Here is a 6,740-nt window from a genome sequence, read left to right on the forward strand (position 1 = left end):
CCGGCCATCCTAATTTAGGTTTTCCGTGATTTCCCTAAAGCGCTCCAGGCAAATGCCGGGATGGTTCCTTTGAAAGGGCACGGCCGACTTCCTTCCCCGTCCTTCCCTAATCCGATGAGACCGATGACCTCGCTGTTTGGTCTCTTCCCCCAAACAACCCAACCCTACTGCCTTCTTGAGATCATAAAATATTCGATATAGGTATCAACGTCGAATTACTCATGGAGGTAGTAAGTAACTTCGCAGTTCCCTTTGTGCTTAATGGATTGATAAACTAAACTTTTTAATGAAACTTCCTGGCAGATTAAAACTGCGTGCCCGACCGAGACTCGAACTCGGGACCTTTGCCTTTCGCGGGCAAGTGCTCTACCAACTGAGCTACCGAAGCATGACTCACGCCCGGTACTCACAGCTTTACTTCTGCCAGTACCTCGTCTCCTACCTTCCAGACTTTACAGAAGCTCTTCTGCGAACCTTGAAGAACTAGCACTCCTGAAAGAAAGGATACAGCGGAGACATGGCTTAGCCACAGCCTGGGGGATGTTTCCAGAATGAGATTTTCACTCTGCAGCGTAGTGTGCGCTGATATGAAACTTCCTGGCAGATTAAAAGGCAAAGGTCCCGAGTTCGAGTCTCGGTCGGGCACACAGTTTTAATCTGCCAGGAAGTTTCAAATGAGGGATGGTTCTCAAGTTTTCATAAACGTCACACCCTCATGCAAAAAAAAAAAAAAAAAAAAAAATGCTGGGAGTAAGCCAGAGTGGTCAGTTCCACTTTATTTTACAGGCTCGTCTCGATCACACAAACTTTTTTGCACTTAACTATTACCGGTTTTGGCTACTGCCATCCCCGCGTCCGGCCATCCTGATTTAGGTTTTCCGTGATTTCCCTAAATCGCTCCAGGCAAATGCCGGGATGGCTCCTTTGAAAGGGCACGGCCGACTTCCTTCCCCGTCCTTCCCTAATCCGATGAGACCGATGACCTCGCTGTTTGGTCTCTTCCCCCAAACAACCCAACCCTACTGCCATCTTGAGATCATAAAATATTCGATATAGGTATCAACGTCGAATTACACATGGAGGTAGTAAGTAACTTCGCAGTTCCCTTTGTACTTAATGGATTGATAAATTAAACTTTTTAATGAAACTTCCTGGCAGATTAAAACTGTGTGCGCGACCGAGACTTTTTAATGCTTATAACCCACGCAACATATTCAACACAGACGAAACCGGCTTTTTTAATAATGTCTTCCTGATCGCACTTACCACTCGAACGCGAGATGTGTGGCCCTTCTCGCTACCGCTTAAGTTTCCTGCCGCGGTGAGCAACTGCACAGCATCACGTGTTCGTGCCATGCGGACCTGAACGAGTGCGTTGCGGAACTCGGCGGGAACAGGAAGAGATTTCTTGGTCTGGAGTTTTGACCAGGGAGTGTAGAGAATTTGTTAATCGCGGTACACAGCAGTGGTGCCGTGATGGTATCTTCGCCGTGCTTTTGGTCAGTATTAGCGGACAAAATGTTTGGAAATTTGTGGTAAGTACTATGGGACCAAACTGTTGAGGTCATCGGTCTGTAAGCTTACACACTACTTTATTTAACTTTAACTTACGCTAAGTACAACAGACAAACCCATGCCCGAGGGAGGACTCGAACCTCCTACTCGGGGAGCCGCGCGAACCGGGACAAGGCGTCCAAGGCGCAGACAACTGGCCAGAGGAGAGGAGAGACTGCATGTTGTAACGAGGTGTCGAATAGGAATTCCGAAGTTTGTGGGATTTCTGTATTTACATGTGACACAGTAAACTGGATAAACGGAAGGCTACCTTCAAATATGATGGATTACTTATCTCGTTCGATTAAACTTCAGGCAATGAGTCAGTCTGGGCGCGTGGTGTTCGTCGTTGTTTACTTGGTATCATTTTCCTACAACTGTTTTAGTTTAATTTAACAAGTTGTATTTATGTACGTAAAATTTTGAACCCACAGAGTGGTGAGTGTGAGCTAACAAGTGCTCGTAATTGTGCGATGTGACACCGTACTCTAAATTCTTGACAAATTTTCATTGGATGGTTGTCTGTTAAACGTTGTGGGTGGCTTATGATGGTCTCACAATTTTCCTGTAAGTCGATATATATTTCGTTACTTGTTCTTCGTTTATGGGCGACGGTCCGTTGCTTTCTTGATTATGCTAAGTGCGGTCTGAATTAGTCTAGTCGCGCTGAAACGTCCCCTTTTGAAAAATTATACATGACTGTGTTTAAACTGACACAATATTTTTAGCGCAACGAAATCTGACTTTTAATAATCCCTACAAAAGAATGGCCCTGACTAACATTAACCTGTACCTTTCACAAATCACTTATCTCACAAAAATCTTCGTTACTCGAACTACTGCAATACAGCGAGCCCCACTACTGCCAGCTAAATAAAAGATTCAAACTACTGAAGGCACTAACTACTGATAGGCATAGTTAGCAAATGAAAGATTTGATAGAGAACAAACAATGTATTTACCTTAATGGTGTTCAAAAGTCATAATATATATAGCAGTTCATGACATCCATTCTTACAAATGTCAAAACTCCGCCATCTCTCTCCCCACATCCACCACTGCTGGCGGCTCACCTCCAACTGCACAGCGCTACGAGCTGTTAACATCCAACTGCCCAACACTGCAATGGCAGACAACAGTGCAAACTAGCCACAGACTGCACACAGCACAGCCAGTGATTTACATACAGAGCGCTACGTGGCGTTACCTATATGAAAACTTAAATAGCCTACTTACAGCGCTCGTTACCTGAATTCTTGTGTCGCGAAGTATAAGTACTATGCCTGTTGGACAACAAGGTCCGGCAGTTCCTGCTTCAACTAAATGTGAAAGAAAAGAAATAGTCTCTGTTCTACATTTTTCTGTCGTAGCGTCATTTATTTAAGTTTGTGGGGAATATGAATGAATGTAAAGTTTCTGGCGAACGTATAATTAATGAAGTTTGATAGAGAGAGAGAAAAACGTAGCAGACCTGTTATTAGAGCTATATGTACATTCCATTTGAGTAAATGTCTAGATAAGTTAAACAGGCTGTACTATAGCTTCTGAAGCATCACTAAAATTGTAATCGTTTGTTTGTGTTTGGCTTGCTCCATCGTTTTAATTGTGCTAAAGAAGCTTGGTAATTTCTGAACGCAAATTCACTTAGACAGCAAGTAATGTGTTCAAACGTTCTGGCAATGTGCTAATGGTCGGAATAATAAAATAAACGTTTTTACTGATCTGAAAAACCACGCTGTTCGAAGGGAATAAAAACGCTTCCCACGACTCTGAAACAAAAATTCATGGATTACGACAGAATTATTTGCTGAATGGCTGATCTCAGCGAATAGTGATTTGAAAAAGGAGAAACGCAAAATCTGTTACTATTGGTTGTCAGTCTTAACTCGACTGCAATTTGATTAAAAAGAATTACTCCAGACGCTTTTCGCTTTTATTTATAAAGCATCTTCCGTGATTATTCTGAAAATTAGGTATATACGTTTGTACATTTTTGGTTCTTTTAAGTTCAAAACAGCATTTTGGCGTGCAAGCTGCTTACGGTGTTTCTTTACATATTCTGTTCCTTGCCTCTTTGCTAGCAGTGGTTAACGCCGAAAGACCACGATTAACATTTGCACTAGGCAGTTTTTGCCATTGTGCAAACATAATAAGAAACCCAAAATTTTACTGTTGTCGGAAAACTGCACCGTACATAACAATCACCACTGTGACGTAACATAAAATTGATTTTTCCATCCAACACGACGTTAAGATTACAATCATAGGATCAGGGCATAACACGAAGTTTCAGAAGTCTCTACCGCAGAGATAGAACTGAAAAAGGTGAGAAAGCGAACGTAAAATTTTGACCACTATAACCATGGCTGATAAGGCCTGGAAAAATGCCACCTTTCCCACTCTTTGTAACTGCTTCAGATAGTGTACGTTTGTAATGCTAGGAGAAAATGCGGACCAGCCATCAGAGGCAAGAGAATTAACTTATTCAATCCTGCCACACTCAGAGTGGGAACTTCTACCCAACTGTGGTGAGTTAACCTTTGAGGATTTCCGTCATGTTGATGATAACATGATTTCTTCTCAGCTCTCATCACCATCGAAAATTCGCTGGGCGGTGTTAGATGGAAGTCGTTTTCTCAAACGAAAACCGCTGACAATTTTTCAAAATGACGTTTAACATTTGCATTGGTATGTGTTTCATATGCTGTATGTTGTTCCATATGTATACATGTACGTATTATGTTGCGTATTATTAAAATACACATGTATGCACATATGTATTTACTACAACTTACTTTGAATCAAACGCTCGTTTATTTGAATTTTTTTCCTCTATGCCACTCGATTATTTGAAGTTCTACTATTTTGACTTTATGTAATGTGAATTTTTGCCGTGGTCCCTTGAGTTTCAAGTTATATAGAGTCGACTGTAAAATGCTTTAATATAATAATAATGAATTGGTTAATTCGCTCACATTCGTAGACTTCAAGAAAGCCTATGATTTAATAGACAGACGAAGACTGTTCCAATTGGGAAGGAGAGGAGTCCGGATAAAAATCCAGTGCACTGATTACACAAATCTTAAGCAACGCAACACTTGATCTGAAGTTCAGAGGAAAGCTTTGAGAGATCTTCAATATCAAAAGCGGAGTCAGTCAGGAAGAGGGATTCTCCGCTTTGTTCCTCAGGTGTGTACTGGATAAGGTGGCGAGAGGTGAAAGGACTAGGTGGAATACCTCTGTGACGCAAAAAAAAAAAGAAAAAGAATACGGGCAGATAGTCCAGCAGTCGCAGACATTGTTATGATACTGTCCGAATCTTTATAAGAGGCACTCAACTACACAGGCAAGTGGATGATCTACAGATCTTTACGGTGAAGAAACAGTATATTACAAACATCAAAGCATCGCCTACAAATGGTTCAAATGGCTCTGAGCACTATGCGACTTACATTCTGAGGTCATCAGTCGCCTAGAACTTAGAACTAATTAAACCTAACTAACGTAAGGACAGCACACACATACATGCCCGAGGCAGGATTCGAACCTGCGACCGTAGCGCATCGCCTACACGGAGTACACTATAAAGAGAGGTAGCTCTTACAGTTGGAGAGATTTAGATTCCTAGGAGAATGTATAGAAACTGGTCTGACAGAAAAAGAAGCAATGGGATCACGAATAAACAAAATGAATCTATCATGGATACTATGAACATATACAACAAGATGAATATTTCGATTATTGCAGAAATGAGACACTACCAGACAGTAATTCGCCCTTGAGCATTATGCACAGCGGAAAGTCTCAACCTAGTAAGAACTAGATTAGAAACGAGATTAGAAATTCTGCAACGAAGGATTGTCAGGAGGATACTGGGTCCTTGAAGAACAGCAACCGGTCAGTATAAAGGAAGAACGGACGAAAGACTGTATACGCAGATGGTACATCAATAAAAGGAGCATGTACTTGCGACACATCCACAGAACAGACCAGGGAAGGTTGACACATCAAATAATACAGATTCCTGTGAACAAGAGAGCAAAAGTACACTGGATCGAACAGGTAGAGAGGGATCTGGAAGAAATGGGAATATGGGAACAAGAGATTTACAACAGAGTCCTTTTACGTTAAAAGATCTGGCTGTAGCAGGTTTCCAGGGAAAAATCACCGCGGACAGAAGAGGGAGGGAAGCTGCCAAGTATGAAATTGGAAGAAGTTTGGCTAAGGGGAAAGAGGAGAAGAATAGAAACTGACACGAATGAATGTGGTCCTCAGATCGTCAAATACGAGAGAAGAAGAAGTAATTAGCACATAGTACATAAATATTTTATTGTAACAATAATAATTTGTTTACATCAGTGAATACTACAGTATTTCAACACGATGTAAGAAATTACCGCTCAGAAAAGTGTTTTTCCTTTGAAAAGTAGGTGACAGGATATTTGTAAAGGACATGCGTCGCACAGTTATTTTAAGAAACATGTAGGCTGATGCGTAAGTTCGTAATGTTTTTCTCATAAATTTTATAAACAACAGATACACAGAACAAAGCCCTTAGTGATCAATAATACCGTCTCGTTCACTATTTAGAAGAGTCTGCCAACACTGGGTAACTATTCAATTCTGCGACTGCAGAAAACACGTGGTTATGCGGCGAAGAACTCGACGAGACACGTTCGGAGCGAATTTTCATCCAGAAAGGAAGTTCCTTGAGGGCTGATCGGCAGACAGCGGAAAAGGTGAACATCTGAGGCGGCAAGATAAAATGAATAAGGTGGGAGCGGAACGACTTCCCTACCCAATTCCTTTGTAGGGTTTTTCGTCATCTAGCAGAATGCAGGTGGGTGTGATTGTGGAGTAGCATCACTTCAAACAATCTTCTTGGTCGTTGCTCTTTAACTGTATCTGCAAGACATCTCAATTTTTGACAATAAATGTCAGCGGTGATGGTTACATCTCGGAGAACCAATTCGTAGTATATAGCACCGTCGCTGTTTCACCAGATACACAACATCATCTTTTGTGGATGTGCGCCGGTCTTTTTGCGAGGAGTTGCTGCCTTCTTTGGGCTCGACCACTTATTTCTTTTCATTACGTCATTTCCCGTCATCACTTACATGTACAGGATAGGAATAGCTGGTGCTGTTACGTAGCCAGTTGATGACGAGCAAACAGAGATGCACATA

General features: G+C 41.7%; 1 non-coding gene across 1 annotated transcript; it reads right to left on the reverse strand.

Annotated features, from left to right (window-relative positions):
* Nucleotides 1-311: 311 nt before the first annotated feature.
* Nucleotides 312-388, reverse strand: Trnas-cga. Its single transcript has one exon. It is a non-coding gene; the product is annotated as a tRNA-Ser (tRNA).
* Nucleotides 389-6,740: the final 6,352 nt, after the last annotated feature.

The sequence above is a fragment of the Schistocerca piceifrons genome, chromosome 6 (genome assembly GCF_021461385.2).
Source record: "Schistocerca piceifrons isolate TAMUIC-IGC-003096 chromosome 6, iqSchPice1.1, whole genome shotgun sequence".
Lineage (NCBI taxonomy): Eukaryota > Metazoa > Arthropoda > Insecta > Orthoptera > Acrididae > Schistocerca > Schistocerca piceifrons.